We start from the raw sequence: 16,642 nt of genomic DNA, 5'->3' as shown, positions 1-16,642 counted from the left end.
CAGGACTGTCTTCCTGTGCTGCTTCAGACATGTGGTTTATATATTTATGTACGTGTTTGCTTGGTACATTTATGAACATTTATTATACAGTATATCTAAGACCTTAAAATTCTTATAACACTATACTGGAGTGGGCGTCATTCACCAAATAGCTCAGGTCTGAAATAGCTAGCTAGCTAATGAAAGCTCTTGCCACTATTTATCCCAGGGCAATTTATCAAATTTTTCATACTAAGTGGGCTGCAAGAGTACTTTGACGCGGAACCCACCCATGGGCCACACACTGCCTTGTCACATAGTGAGGCTAAAAATGGACACCCCCACATCAGCCATAGCACTGCCTTCCCAAAGTCAGCTAATCCAGCCAGGCACCAGGCTTGGGGAAGGAGGCACAAGGCTCTGGCAGGGTCCTAGAGCCCTCATAAAGGTAAAGGGACCCCTGACCATTAGGTCTAGTCGTGACCGACTCTGGGGTTGCGGCGCTCATCTCGCTTTATTGGCCGAGGGAGCCGGCGGACAGTTTCCAGGTCATGTGGCGAGCATGACTAAGCCACTTCTGGCGAACCAGAGCAGCGCATGGAAACACCGTTTACCTTCCCGTCGGAGCGGTACCTATTTATCTACTTGCATTTTGACGTGCTTTCGAACTGCTAGGTTGGCAGGAGCAGGGACCAAGCAATGGGAGCTCACCCCGTCACGGGGATTCGAACCGCTGACCTTCTGATCGGCAAGTCCTAGGCTTTGTGGTTTAACCCACAGCGCCACCCGCGTCCCTATTAGAGCCCACATACTGGTACCTCCTTCCCAAAACAGGAAAAGAGCCAATTAGGCTTTGGGAAGGAGGAGAGAGGACTCTGGGACCCTGTCAGAGGCCTCACACCTCCTTCCCAAAGCCCAGAGTCTCACTTAACCAGCTTTCGGAAGGCAGCCCAAGGGCGTCAAGTGTTGCCAGAGTACTGCCAAAAAGGTCTTGGGGGGTGCATGCATTGAACCGCCCTGATTTATCCTATCCACAAGCTTATTTGTCCATGATTTTGTATGTTTTCAATTCTAGAATGCTAATAAAGGTAGCACTGGGTTTAGAATCAGTGCCTATAGACCACAACTACAAATATTCTGAAGAGGAGTATCTAATCATAGTTCAAATAAATAAATAAATAAATAAATAAATAAATAAATAGTCCAGTAGCACCTTAGAGACCAACTAAGTTTGTTCTGGGTATAAGGTGCTACTGGACAATTTTTTAATTTTTTAATTTATTTTGATGGTGTCAGACCAACATGGCTACCTACCTGAATCTATTCATAGTTCCTTATCAAGATTTATTGTCTACTTATTGCAAATATATAGTGTTTGACTTTTTTGCCTCAATCACACTGTTGTACTAATCTGAAAGAAAATATTTTGGTGTTATGAGATTGCTGGTTGCTAGATAAAGATGTGCCTCCTCTTGATTGATCTTGTGGGGCAAGGTACTCACACAGTCAGTCCACAAGCTCATGCCCTGGACACTGGTGTAGATAGGAACACAGATGGGACTACTTTGGCTGCAGGATACTAAGATGCTGCCTATATGATCTTGACCAGTGGTGGCTGACTCTAGTCTTGGGAAGTCTATTTAAGGTCCTATAAAACTAAGAATGGAAGGACGGACAGTCATCTGTGAATGGATGATTCTCTATGATACGAGATAATCCTGCATTAAGATAGAACAAATGGACAGTGTAACAAACAAAAATTAGACATTAGTAGAAATGAGACAAGTTTGAATCTGAATTGGGGCAATATGAGCACTGTACACTTTTTTTCTTTTTTATGACCTAAATGACTGAAGCAAAGAAAATACTGCATAGGATTTAATGAGGAAATTATAGAGTGATTACAAATAGTGTTAATGGATTGAAGCTTGAGCTAAATGATCTCCTGGGGTTTCCCTTTCAACTCCATGGTTCTGTCATTGTAAGACTTTTAAACTGATTAAACCAGTCAGACTGCTGGAGATTGTGTTAATGACCCAGGCAAGTAACTCCTTTGTTATAAAGATGGCTGGTCAATAGCCCTAGCCTGTTCTGAGTCTGGAAAGAAGGAAGCCTCTTTTCCACTTCACCCATGGGGATGGGGTGTGATTGGTGTAAGCAAGGGGCAGGGTGGACAACAGATTTGGAGAGACAGAGGGTTAAAGAGCTAGATTGGAGCTGCATAAGTTTTTGAAGCACATGTTGTGTTCTTAAGATGTCAATCTCGACCTATGCTCAGACTATATTGTATATTTGTAAATGCCTGGAAGTTGCCAGTGACCTAATTCCAAAGCCCCCATAGCAGCTTATCCACAATATATTAGAAACTGATTCAGATTTTTCTTGCTCCTGGGCAACTATTTCAGTCAGAAATAGAATGTTTGACTAAATGTGATCAGGCTGGGGCATTAATTTTTTGTAATAATTTTAAAATAGCTATTATTATTACACCCTAAAATTGGTTTAATTCACCTACAAAATGCAGAGGGAATGCTGAGAATGTTTTGAGGTCTAAAACACTGCTTCTGTTGGATTCCCACCCTGCTCAAGACCCAGGAGTATAATAATACCTTACATTGGGAGTGACAAAGAGCCAGTGCAGTGACTCCTATGATTTTTTGTCCAGAGGAGACATCACCAAACCCTTCCCTTTAAAAGGAGTTTAGACAAATTACGGTAGACACGGCCATAAATGGTTACTAGGCATTTTTGTGGGGACAGAGGGAAGGGTCCTCTTGGTGGCTGCTCCCAGATTGTGGAACCCCTTCCCTTAAAAAAATTCACTAGCTCCCTCCTTGTTGTCCTTCCACTGGCAGGTGAAGACCTCCTTGCTCCAACGAGATTTAGGAAATCGACTGCTTTTAATGAAAGGGCTGGTGTTGTGCTGTTTTTATCATAATTATTTGTATGTTTTGAACAGATTTTATATATGTATATAGTTTTAATTCTGTTCATGTTTAATTGTTTATAATTTTTTGTTTTTAGCAATTCTTGTTTTTCTCTGTAAGACATCTTGAATTCTGCCTGGGGGAAAGGTAGGGTATAAATACTATTATTATTATTATTATTATTATTATTGCTGTGTATTGCTTCCAGAATCTGAGGTTGTATCCTTCTGATTACCAATTGCTGGTAATTGCAAATTTGGGTGTGTGTGTGTGCTGTTGTGCTCATGGCCTGTTTCCAGGCTTCCCATAAGCACCAGAAAAGCAGCTGTGAAAAACATGGGACTTTAGCCTGATCCAGGAGGGCTTTTCTTATGTTCTTAAGAAGATGTGTTCTAGACCACCAGCAGGCAGACTTCAGCCTTGACAATATCTTTGCACTGGAGCCAAGTGGAAAATAGTATTGAGTGTGGGACAACATACCCTTAGGATTGAAGAACAGGACACATCTGAGTAAATCCTAAAACCCCTGTAAAAACCTAGTTCTTGTACCCCATCTCCAAGCTTTCTTCATATTAGTAGCCTAATTTAGATAAGAGCAAGGGAGATTTTTTTTGCTTGTGTTATTTATTCTTAAACTGGGAGTCAGAATCCTTGCTGATCCTCTAGAAATCACTCAGAGTTCTGGTAGATCCCCGTCTATCTTCTGCCCACTCCTTCTAGACTGTTCCTCTGCTTCTTGGTCCTGAATAGGCGTCAAGATGCTCCAGTGGTTTCCATTTAAAATATTCCAGTATTTTTGTTATGCACATAAATACCTTAAATTTTGTTTATTACTTTTTAAAAACGTCTAAAGCTATCAAGAACATTAATTCCTGCATGCACAACCTCCTCTAAGCATGTCTTAGCGGCAGGACATTAATGGGAGCAAACCATGTGTTTGTGTCAATGGTGACCGTCTGCCACACAAGCAACTTTCGTTTAGCGAACGGGATTTGTTGACTTGGGAGAAGCAGGAGTTTGCATTGCAACAATCCTGCTGCAGCCGGGACCTGAAAAGCGGATTCAGCCTTCGTCCGATGCCCACGAGCGTCTCTGCAGCTCTTAGAGGTGTGAGTCAATCGCCTCCCTCCGCTTGCATAAATTCTTGTCTCGCGTGTTGAGTCTGTAAGGAGCGTTTCAGTCCTCGGCGTGCCTTTCCCTGGTAGTTTCGCCGCGCAGAAAAATGCTGCTGCGGCCGTGGTACAGTAGCAGGAGCCGTTGGGGATCCAGCTATTGCTGCTTCTGCTGCCTGCCGCGCTTTGGTTCTGATGCGGAACAGATTGTTGAGGGCAGCAGAGCTAGCAATCTGAAGCGCAGCTTGATCGATCGCCGTGACTTGGGATTTCTGCTGCAAGTGAAGGAAGGAAGAAGCTCCTCTCGAGACAACTTGCTCGGTGGGCAGCACGAAAACGCACACAAAAGCCCACCGGGGGCGCGCGCGGGGCTTGGAACCTGTAAACTTCCTCTTTTCCACTCGCTGAGGAAAAAAAGCGGGAAGCAGAGATACAGCCGCGCGGGCGGGGCGCGTGTGCGTGAGGAAAACTGCCAATTATTTTTAACCAGTGAGGCTGTTTTTCTGGCATACGGCCACCCAGCAGCCGTGGACACGGCCCCAGCCAGCGCCCTAGCTGGCCTTTTAGCCGCGCGTGGTGGGGCAGGCGAAGGGGGGAGCCAACACACCGTCAGTCGCCTAACGGTGCGGCGCGCGTTTTTGCAAGAGGCGGGAGGAGCCAAGGCCGGCTTCCCTCCCTCCCTCCCTCCCAGTCATTTGCCCGGGGTATCCCAGGCGACTCCCGCCTCGCCGGAGCAGCACGCTGCCAGCCTGCCTGGGGCAGATCTCCCTCACAGCTTGGCGTTCACGCTCGCGCCTCGAGAGAGAGAGGAGATTCTGGCGCCTTTTCCCACTTGTGCCCCCCCCCCCGCCTCTTTCTGCCTTTGCTTGTGGCTCCTGCGGTCTGGAGCGCGCGCGGCGCTTTCCCTGCTCCTCCTTCTCCCTGGAGCGCCTCGTGCAAGGGCTGCTGTGCCTGAGGAGAAAGCGACCTCACACACTCTCGCCTTACACCGGGCGCCGCCCGCCTTAGGGGAGCGCGTGAGGGTGGGGGGTTGTTTTGGGGAGGAACGGAGAAGGACTCCCTCTCAGCCTCTGGGCAACAGCAGCAAGAGGCAGGTACCAGCGGCGGCGGCGGCTGCTGTGCTGGGCATCGCCAGGTGCCGCTGCTGGCGCTGGCCTGGGGGGGCCGCTGTGCTGCATTGCAGGGCAGGCGCCTCCTCCCCCGCCCGCCCGCCTCCCCCCCCCTCTGTTCCCTCCCCGGAGGGAGCAGGGCTATCTGGGCCGGGCAGCAGAGCTGTCCCTGGGCAGGAATGTCCCTGCTCAACCAGATAATGTTATTTATATCGCCGGCTGGCAGGGCGGCTCCGCTCAGCGCTCCCAGGACCACCCGGGCCCCCGCGGGTCTCTGTCTCGCCGCCGCCCCGCGCTCTGTGCTGCTGGTGCCCCAGGCAGGTGAGTCTGACCAGGGAGAGACGCCGCTTGGCACCTGGAGCGCACGGCGAGGGATGGAGTCGGGCAGGTGGTACCAGGCTCGGGCTGCTGGAGAAGGAGGAGGTGGGGAGGGGGAGGTGGCGATGTCGCAGGCATCTGCCACCCCAAGCAGGCGGGGTTCTTATAAGAGCGAACGGATGTTGTGGCGGTGAGGAACACCGAGGGGGGAATTAAGAGAGGGGAAGGCTTGCAGTTCCTTATTGCCGCCGCCCCCCACCTTCTCCTAGGCTGGCAGCCGGGGGGTTGGCGTTGGCCCACTGAGAAGAGAAGTTAAGATTCTCGGCTGCCCCCTAGATCCGAGCCAAGGTTGCTGACGGGAAAGGCGCGGGAGCGATGGGGTTGAGGAGAAGGCAAAGTTAGGAGTTTGCGTGTGCGTGTGAATCTGCCTCTTACAAGGTTTTGGAACTGTCCCATTCCCAGCAGCGCACCTGGAAGTGGAATCTCGAAAGGGAGCCTTTGTGGTGGGTAACCTTTCCCAGACACCTAACCATGTCTCCTTCTCCCACACACTATTATGTTAGGGGTGTCGATGTCAGGACTTGGGAGACAGCATGCCTGCTTGAATTCAGCTGTGCTCCTACCGTTCCCCCCTGCAAGGTGTTTTGTGCCTTCAAGACAATAAATGTCTTGTGTTACAAGACTTTGTTGCTTTTGCTGCGTACAGTAGAATAAGAGGTCCGCCCCCTCCCGGATTTGCCTCTTGCACACTTGCCCCCTGGAACCTGTTTGGACGTGTGATTTATGGCTTGCTCATGCTTCCTTTTGTATAAATGTATGTCCCAAACCTGGAAAGGAGCACTAGGTGATGCAATATTATATTGTCCCACACATTTGTAATACTCAGTTAATGGGATTCAGCATTGGAGCATCTCTGTTTTGGGGAGATCCTATGATAGAGGAGATGTGTGGGTCGCATGGGTTGATGTAAGCAAGTTGTAGTAGCTTTGTATCATTTGTTGGGTGCAGGCAAGACATTGTTTTATGTTGTAAATATGGCTTTTTTCAGTCATTCAATTTTAGAAAAAGTGTGTTTGTGTTTACAGGAGTAAAGACAAGGTAAGGACAGAGCCTTCTGTGCTGATGTTACATAAAACCAGTAACGATTAACCTGTATTTCTTTTTGCACAGGGCAGGACTCTCCATTTAACTTCTTACCTAAATAGTGAACTAGCATTTCATGTGCTGGATTTTTTTAGCCCCGGAATTTGTTTGTCCTCACAATAAGCATGTGTAAGCAAACTGAAGTTGCAAGTTATCTCTCTCCGCATTCTACAGAAATCATTCTATAGCTCATACATTCTGTCAGAAGGGCATAGCAAAGACGTCATGAACCCAATCTGATTTTAAAGTTTTTGCCATTTTTCTAGATTTTTTAAAAATGCACTTTGTTATGTCACTGCTTTGTAGAAAAACCTCCATCAAGTGGTATTTAAATATTATGAGAGAAATAAATAAAGAGATGCATAATGATGCAAGAGGCTGAAGCCTTAAACATCATCTTGTGATCTGCATTGTTTATGTGGGTTAATGTGGTTGCTGTACCTACCTATCTATATAGATGTGGGCTTGTTTGCTCTGAACAGCTTTAGGCTTCAGTTTGGCACCTTCAGTGTTCAGAACAGCAGAGGATTGAAACTGACAAATAATGGACGAAGAGTATTTTACTTGCTTGGCGTGCAGGGGAACCTTGGGCTGCAACTTTTGTCTGCTCATATTTATTGGTGTGACAAATACAGTTACTGTAGACTATAAGACTGTATCAGTTTAGATGCCAAACAGTTCTCAGTCTGCAAATGGTATAGTATTGCAATTCCTATTTCTTAATATATATTCCTATTTCATCTTTCACCCTAGGACTGCCTTCCTTCTTTCTTTTAAGTAAAGGTAATTAGAAAATAATAATAATAACTATTGATATAAATAATGGTATACCTGGGTTATAAATAATGTATGCAGAAACTTTGAATATGAGATAATTGTGTGATACGCTTTGTGGATGTCTCAGGGATTTCACTGTGCATGTTTACTTTGAAGTAATTGTAGGGAACAAGTTTAGGATTGCAGCCTTGGACTGTGATGTCATAGGGGAAATCATCAGTGACATTGAGGAGGACTTGTTCCCATCTAAATTTGATTGGGGAGAAGAGTTTGGGCATACACCATTTAATGCATTGTGTTAATTGAGCTTCTGCTTGTTATTTCTGTGGTGTGTGTGTGTACAATTCATAACCACATACAAAATAATCTGTAAAAGCAGTGATGAACAAAGTCTTTCTTTCTTTCTTTCTTTTTGCCTGCCTGCCTGCCTGGCTGGCTGCCTATTAGCATTAACTCTCAGTTTTATGGCTACATTATATATGTATCCTTTTCCAACACACACACACACACACACATTTTTCATACCTATTCATTATTTGTGGTCAGAGTCATAAATTATTGTTATCACAAAACTTATAAAATAAATATCTTGTCTGGGGCTTCGTCAAATATCTATACTGAAAAGGGCAATGTAAGTGTTTCTCTCCCAGTCTCCAAAAACATGTTTCTTCTGTTGAGGGAGGAAAGGTCCAGTAGCAAGTCTGTTGCTATTTTCCCCCTATCTGTATTGATAAAGAAAAAGGTTTGTGTGATATTCAGTGCCTGATTTATGTATAATCTACACTATCCGTCTGGGGAAAAGACAACTGTTATTGTTTGGTAATACGTTAAAAAACCCCGATTTGACTCCTTGCTATCTCTGCAAATTGTGCATCTTCTCCAATGTGTCATAAATATAGAGAAGGGGTAGAAATATAGAGACAAAAGATATGGGACTTACAAAAAAATACCCTTGCTTTTCTTAGCCTAAATATCTGTTAACCGTTGCGGGCTGTGCTATTATTAGCTTTCTCTCTCTCTCTCTCTCTCTCTCTCTCTCTCTCTCTCTCTCTCTCTCTCTCTTGTACCAACCAATTGTGTATAATGTGCCTAAAAACATCCTATTCTTAGTTCTTATGCTTTGTTCTTCATTGTGTTGTATCTGCAGTCTCTCTACAAACCATTCGCAGTGCCCAGATCCACCTCCTTCGCCAGCCCATCTTGGGCTCCCTCCACAGTAAGCATCAGACCTGCCTGTGATCCCATCTGTCTTGTGGCACTGCCTAAATAAGCTACCTCAAAATTAGCCTGGGATTTTTTCATCCATATCTTCTGCTTTTCCATTTGTGCCACCATTGTTTGTGTATAATCTAAAGGACTGACCCACAACTGCCCTGTGCCAGACATGGTGTTGTGCTGACACTATCCATGGCCCCTTGCAAATGGCAGGCACATCAGGAGTTGAGCAATCACACTGCCTTGCTTCCTCCAGTGGTGCTGCTGTAACTGGGATGTGGAGAAATTTTGACAAATTCTGTGGCATTCTTTCCCTGACTGGTGGCTGTTGTGATTGGAGGGAGTTATTGGTATTAGAAGATTGAGATGGGACTAAGGTCTATTTCGTATGTGACTTATCTTCTACTCAGGAGAAAATGTTCCATATAAAGTATCCTTAAATAAGAAAGTACTTAGGTATGTAGGTTAGGGATGGTCAGCAGCATCACATTCTCAAATAAGATAGGGAGCTGCTTTATATCAGGGCAGACTATTTGTCCATCTGGTTCAGCATAGTGGCTCTCCAGGGCTTCAGGCAGACTCTGCCACCTGAGGTTTCTTAACAGAAGATTTCAGGGATTGTACCTGGAGATCATCTGCAGGCAAAGCATGTGTCCTTCCCATTGAGTTGTGGTTCCTCCCCTTCCTTTAGGAAGCTCAGTGCAATGCATATAGTTTACTAACATATCAGTCTAAACCCATATTGGTTGGATACCAACTCATATCAGCTTTTTGAGGGGAGGAATCGGCTTGCTTTTTTATTTTTTATATTGTACTGAACATGTTGAAACTCTTGTAAGGCCTGTCTAGTCTAGTCTCGTCTCATACGTTAGCCTTGAGCTGCCATGCAACCATCTATCAAGGAACTATTTCCCCAAAGTTGGAGATGACTGGCATGCTAATATAATAGTATGTTTCATACAAGTAGATGCGATTTGCGTCTGTTCTGTTTTATGTCACCTTGGCAAATATTTCCTGAACCGGGACATGAAAGGATATACTTATGGCTTTCCTTTTATTTTGTTATGACTTAAGTTTGTATGTAATTGATGGTGGTAGCGGTGGGGAAATCACATTTGTTGCTATAATAGTACTCAATAAATACATTATTTTACTGAAATATTCTGAATACTGTTTTTCATAAGTTAGTGAACAATCTAGATTAAATAATTAGAAGTTACTATGCAGTTTGATTCCCAGGCTAGCCCTGAAAAGCAATGAAGGAACTGAACCTGAATTTGACAGACTATGTCACTGTTTCCCCAGCTGGACGTTCTTGCAAGTGGGTGTTCTTTTCATATGGGATGCATCAACTTGTGAAATGTTGTTAACACAGGGGGAAAAAATCTGGAGGAAATGCGTTTTCAGACCAAATACAGGTCCTAGCCAATATGTTTTATACTGAAATTAGAGCTGGAGAATATGCCAACTCCAGTTGAAGAGTCGCATCTGGATATGGCTTGGTCTGCTCAGGTTGTCTCCTGATCTTAGGGTTCAGGAGACTGGCCCTAAAACCTTGTGTTTCCATACTGATCCATGTGCTGGAGCCTTACTGTCTAAGCTGGAACTCCTTCACAGATGCTACAGTGTGAACTTTAACTGAAACTGTGAAATGGCTGGGCAAATAATATGTTACCTTTTCTTCTGCTTTCAAAGAATTGTACAAAAGGATTGTGAGGCTATATTGTTTGAAATTTTGAATTCTTAGTGAGTTGATACAAGTGGTCTGAACCCAGTCCAACATATTTAGTGTGATAAAGCAAGAAGCCCTTCATTATTGGCTCACTGTTGTACAGTATTTGGTTTTTAAAGTTGCCCAATCTGATGCTAGCCAACACAGCCATTCCTTTAAGTGCTGTGTGCTTTTTCTTACTGGAGAATCCACACCTGATTCACTCTGTCCATTGTAGAGCTGTTTTGGCATTCAGTGGTATGTGAAATAATAATAATCTTAAAAGCAGGGGAGCCCTTTCCAGCATGGGCCAAACTCTATGTAATGAGTTCTCTCCTTTAATAATAATAATAAAAATACAGTTAGATTATTATCAGAGCAATAAACATATTCTACAACAAACTTGGGGTACCCCATCCGAACATAGGAAGCTTCCTTATGCCAAGTCAGACTATCACTCCATATAGCTCATTACTATCTACACTGATTGGCAGCGGTTGCCCAAGGTTTCAGACACTCCAAACCTTAACTGGAGATTTAACATGGGACCATCTGTGTGCAAAGTGTTCCCTCTGAGCTGGAGCCTTTCCCTGAGTCATCAACATGGATGGGAGTCCTGTGGTTGGAACTCTCTCCTTTTTTTTCTTGAAAAGAAAAGGAGTTTTTGTGGTTGTAACAAAAGGGGAGAAGGCTAGGAAGAACTGCTGGCAACCTTCCTTGCGCAACTGCTGCATAACAGCCAATTGCTGGCCAATTGTCTCTTAATTTCCCAATAGTTGCTGCCCCCACTGCTCTATTTCAGACTTACAGCTCCACATGGGAGGGAAACCTGGGGTGCTCAAAGAAGTATTGGTGCCTGCTGTCCTGAGACAAACACCCTGTATTTCCGAGCCAGTTCCCTCTGTTAGCATCCACATCCAACTGCCTCTCCATGAAACCCACTCTTCTTCCCTAGTAGCACATGTGGGAAATTACCAGAATCACTGTTTTGGCAAAACCACACTTCAAACCCCAGCAGCCAAATTATATTAGACTTTTTATTAAGAATAAACAAGAGAAGGTAAGAAGACAATTGGACAAAACAGAATGAAAACAAATGGAGCTGGGTGACTCAAGCCTGTATGCTTCTATGTGAATTACTCACAACAAGGTGTTTTCATCTTCTCAAGAGTAAAGCTGTAAGGAAAGCCAGTTGCAGGTTTTCCAAGGGTCACTGGGGGATCAAATGTACCCCTGATCTGGAAGGGATGCCTCATGCATTGTCTTCAGTGGCACCTGCTCCTTTTGATTAATCTGCACCCATATGATATTTGGAAGGTACCTAGTGTGACACCTTTGGGGGGTGGGTTGTTGGTAGACATTGGAGCAGGCATAGATGGATATCTCTTGGTGGAAATCTGTCCTGAGCTTTTCCAAATTTCTTGCCAGACCATGCTTTTCAAGAGGTTGGTGGATTCAGGAGCTAGCAGTATACGTGCTGGCCTTACTTGAGGAAAATGGAGGGGAGAATGACCAGTGGCAAGATTAGGACTTCAGTTTGTGTGTGTGCTGCAGCCCCAATCCAAATTTCCCTCTGAAAGTGCTGTTGGGTGCAAAGAGGAAGCCTTAACAAGTACACAGTGTTCGTATGTTTCCCTCTTTATAGTCAATAGCATTCTTGGGAAGAGATTAGAATAAATACAGGTTCAAATAGTTAGATCCCTTCCCCCCTACCACATCCCAAATCCAAATTGCCCCACACCCTGTGACTACTTTTTAAGAAATGGGTGTGGGGGTTGAGGGAAACTCCAGCCACATAATCCTCATGTATCATAATATACATATTTTAACTGCTAGCTTTCATGAGCCTTGTGTCAGATTTCTAATCTGTAAGCACTAGATGTCACTTCCCTCGGTAGAACTTGAGTACAGAAAACACACATTAACCTCATCAATGGGCTGAGCTTCCTAATGGAGCCCAGCACAACTTGTGTTCCATAAGGTCAAACACAACCCACCAGCCGTGAATTGTGTCCTGCCAAATGATTGGCAACACTCCTCTTCCACATCCCCAGACAGGCTGCAAAAACAGGTGGTTTACTGCTTCTGGTGGGATGGCATACATAGATATTGAGCTGTGTCAGTGTGTGGTTTGATGGGTCATAGATTAATCCAATTTACTATATATATGAGAGAGAAAAGTGGTTTTGCACTGGACAGGCAAAATAAAGTTTTTTTTTTTCATTTGCTGTTGTCAGACTTAACTATTGTAGCGCCTCTTCTGTAATCTCTCCAGTTTTCCAGTTTCTTTTAAATGTGGAACACAGAACTCTGTGCAATATTATAGAAGGAATCTTGCCACTGCTGTAAACAATTAACAGGGGTAAATTGTTTTATGTTCTCATTACTCGATGTTAATACAACCAGAGACCACATTAGTCTCTTTGGCTATACCACAGCATTGGAAACTTGCATTAAATTGCTTGTCCACTGTAAAATCATTTGAAGAATTACCTCTGGTGTTGTAAATTCCCAGATGCTACCCTTCCTTAATTAATCATCTTTGTGGATCTTATTGATGATTTGCTGCAACACAACTATGTCGTTTTGCAGGTTTTTGTTTGTGTGTATGTGTGCACACATGATTCTCTTAACTGTTGTGTCTAGCCTAATAAAGAGACAAATGGAAAGGTAAATCTTGAGTCCTTAATCTTCAGTCATGCTTCATAAGGCGAATTTGGTGTAGCATTTTCGATCTTGAAACAGGTTTTGAATTCATAGGAATCAAAATTTATTCTTTTTAAACGCAGCTCCTCTGGTTAAGGATTGTTTTGGCATTACTTAGCAATATCCCCAAAGGGTTCACAATATGGAGCTTCTGTTCTCTTCATGGGTTCCTCTCATAGAGTGATTTTTTAAAGCTACATTTCTATCAGCGTTACCTAGCTGTTCTCATACCACACATGAACGTGAATTTGAAGGTCTCTTCTGAAAGCAGAAGCACTTTTTCCAGCCTTAATGAAGAACATGTCATGAGATCAGAAGTCTGTGTGACTTTGCACAAGCTCTTTCTTCAGACCTTGTTAGGGCCCACTGTAGAGTTTACATCTTGTATTCTTCACCATGTTGCTCATACTGTAACAGAACCCTCAATACATTGCGGCACTACACCGTGAGGAGTCTGCTAGCACTTGTTCAAGAGCTTTCAGAACACCACTATCAATATTTTCTCCTTCTGCTCATGGTTCTTTGGACCCAGAGTATACGTTTCTTTCAAAGACAAATCCAGGAGCAATTTTTGAAATAATCAGTTTCAAATTAAATTCTGCAGCAGAGTTGCAAGTTAAAAGTTTTATAAGTCATATTAGTTTGCATAATTTATTTTGAACATAGAAGTTTAATTCCTTTACAGAATCGAGATACGTTATTATGTATGTTGAGTATTCATCCTGAATCATTTATTGGAGGTTAAATTACATTGCATCAAAGCAAGTGTGATACCACATGCTGTGAAGTTAGGGATTTTTAAATAATAAAAATCCTTCTATTAAATTGTAGCTCACCTCATGCCAAAGGTTCACGGCAGGTAGCAATATGTAAAAGTAAAAATAGGTTTATAAAACCATCCAATTACCGTAAATCAAGTACGGTAGCTACCTTCGCTGACTAGTCTAACCCTTGACTATCTCAAATGAGCTGATACCAAGAACGAAAGAAAAACACTATTCTTGAAAGAACCAGACTTGGATTTTCTTTTTCAGAAGAAGTTGAAGAGCAGCCACCCAAAATGCCTCTTGATGTGGTCTTGCAATTCTAGCTTAGTATACAGGTGGTAAACCTAGGAGGTGTGTTTGACTGAGTTTAAAAATCATAGTGAGACATCGGGGTGGAGTTTTTGAGCATACTGACACCGGCCTAGGTCTCACCAGTTGTTCGTATCATTCTGTGCTATGGAATCTGTTGACCTTGATGCATGTGGACCCTAAATTAAAAGAAGACAGGCACACTTGACTCCAGGAATGGAATTCTACTAGCCTCTCTGAAAGAGATTTGGACATGTAATATAAATTATGAGAGATGGCAGCACTGAAATTTGTGAGACGGTTGTGTGTGTAAGGGGAAATTTCCAAGGCATTTTGTGTATGTGTGTGAGAGATGCTGTTTTGTTTTATGTAACACATCTATTTTTAGTGTAAGATGTATGCGGAGCATTTGTGTTTGTTCCACGCTGTTGCAGATTAATTGACACAGGACACTCCAGTCGGTGTGCCTTTTTGGAATGTACTGTATGTAGGTTAGAATTACAATATCCGCTTTGCAGTTTGTTTGCTCCTGAGAAACTGTTTTGTGTATTAACAGGTCTTAGCCCAATGCTTCCTTTGCTCACTACTCCTGCAGCTCAAGAGGGATTATTTGCTAAATTACTGCTCCCCTTGGCTTTACTTTGTAGTAGGGCAGTGTCACTGCCATGATGGATGAGTTAATATAGTCAGGAAAAATTAACTGATTTTTAATAGGACAGGGGAGAGCTTAGTAGTTCAGAGGAGTTTTGAGACTGCCTTTGTTTCATCCAACCATTCACTATGGATTAATTGCTTTATCTATGTTTCTGCTTGCCCTGTCTGACCAAGCTCTGTGTCTGTTAATTAATTTGTTTGTTTCATTTGTAACCTTTCCTTCCTCCAAGGAGCTCTGAGTGGCATTTTTAAAACTTTGAACTGCCCGCTGATTTTGGTTGAAAGAGACTTGCCCAAGGCCACCTAGGGAGCTTGATAGCTGAGCAGAGATGAGAATAATACTCTATTCACTTTTCTGCACTTCCTTTTGGCTGAAAGGAGAGGGAGCCCTGTACTCCAGAGGAGATGATGGTCTAATAGTGCATTTATATTGATGTAGTAAATGTAGCATGTGGCTTTGATATGAAACTACACAAATGCAAAGAGGGAGAGATAGCAGCACCAAACAGCATGACAACACTTCTAGACCAGTGCCTGCCAAATTTAAAGACACAAGCTCTGCAGGACGACATAGTCTTAATTAATTCCCAGCTTAATTTTGTTCAATAAAACTTTTAATTCCAGATGGGAGTCAAATGTGCCCCTTGGGGTGTAAGTGCCTGTAGTACAGCCTGTGGTGCTATGGAATTCTGTTACACATGCACACAGAAACTCTGCTACAATGAGATTTCTGCTCAGCACGATCCCAGAAACTATAAATCACTGTGAATGACAATAGTGCACAGTGTAATCCTATGCAGAAATCCTATACAGTCAGAAATAAGCTCCATTCAGTGAAGCAGGCCATACTCCCAGGTAAATAGGTATACAGTGCAAATCCTATACTATTCAGAAACTCAGTGAGACTTTCTTCCAGATAAGTCTGTGTAGGATTTCAGGCACACTTCCTTGCTTTGTTCACCTTTAAGTATTTTTCAGTATTCTCACCTAAAAATGGAGTGTCCTTGTTATAGAATTCAAAGGCTGCTTCCGATACTGGTATGATTGGAGTTAGCTAGTAATTCTCTTCCATTTGTGCAAGGAAAGTGCAGAAGCAAGAGCTACATAACATCATTGGACAATTATAAGACAGTAGCAAAGATCGGGAAAAGGGTTGCACTTTACAGCTGAACTGAATCATCTTATCACAGTGAGCACAAAAGGTGCTTGGAATTCAGTTTTCTTTTTCTTTTTAATGAGTCCATATACTAATCCCCATAAAATAAAGTCATTGTATACAGGTTGCATTTTCCATCTGAGACTGTCTGAATTCGCTTTTTTTAAAAAAATATTTTGTAGAAAAGAAATGTTTTTCAGACCTTTGAGCTCAAATGTATTAAAAGTGGCACCACTTAAATTTAGCCAGGTTTTCTCTCTCAGAAAGAAAGACCAAAACTTTAATGTCTCTTTGGAGAAGCAGGTCCACAAACTGCTTTCATGCAATAGAAAAAGCGTGACACATGTATGAACCAATCTTCCAAACCCCATTTTTCTTTCATTGTGAGAGCTACTCTTTCTAGTGGTACAAACAGGCTGTACCAGCAGACAATGACAATCAGTTAGTGTGGTTGAGATCCTGTTTAGCCATTTTGTAGTTCTTGAGCCCAATCAGTTATTTAAAGATTTGTCTTTAAAAATAAAATAAAAAATTAAAATCCCACTCTCCAGCCAAAACTGATTACCAGGGCAGCTTCCAGATCACTATAAACAAGGCTGTTTATACCCTTATGTGTTGAGCCTAAAATAGCACACAGTGAAAATGGATTGTGAGGGAAGAGGAAATAATCAAACACTGGTGAAAGTTCTTAGTTACAAGTTCTTCTAATGACCCACTGGGTTGGAATGGTTTCAAATCTTAAAATGCACACAAACAAAA

At 43.1% G+C, this 16,642-nt stretch overlaps 1 protein-coding gene across 24 annotated transcripts in view; it reads left to right on the top strand.

Annotated features, from left to right (window-relative positions):
* Positions 1-4,084: 4,084 nt before the first annotated feature.
* The window catches only part of SPTB (spectrin beta, erythrocytic), a 92,395-nt gene continuing 79,837 nt past the window's right edge, over positions 4,085-16,642 (top strand). For 4 of the 24 annotated variants that reach the window (XM_083591390.1, XM_083591404.1, XM_083591392.1 and 1 more), the window contains exons 1-2: positions 4,713-5,448; positions 8,513-8,581. The gene's annotated coding sequence lies outside the window, so the exon portion shown is untranslated. Of the gene's footprint in view, positions 4,340-4,712; positions 5,516-5,907; positions 5,949-8,512; positions 8,582-16,642 lie in introns of those variants that run through there. The other 20 variants (XM_083591408.1, XM_083591386.1, XM_083591395.1 and 17 more) reach the window with 13 other exon arrangements.

This window comes from Podarcis filfolensis (genome assembly GCF_964270895.1).
Source record: "Podarcis filfolensis genome assembly, chromosome: 1".
NCBI lineage: Eukaryota > Metazoa > Chordata > Lepidosauria > Squamata > Lacertidae > Podarcis > Podarcis filfolensis.
This window is presented reverse-complemented; position numbering and strand designations above follow the sequence as displayed.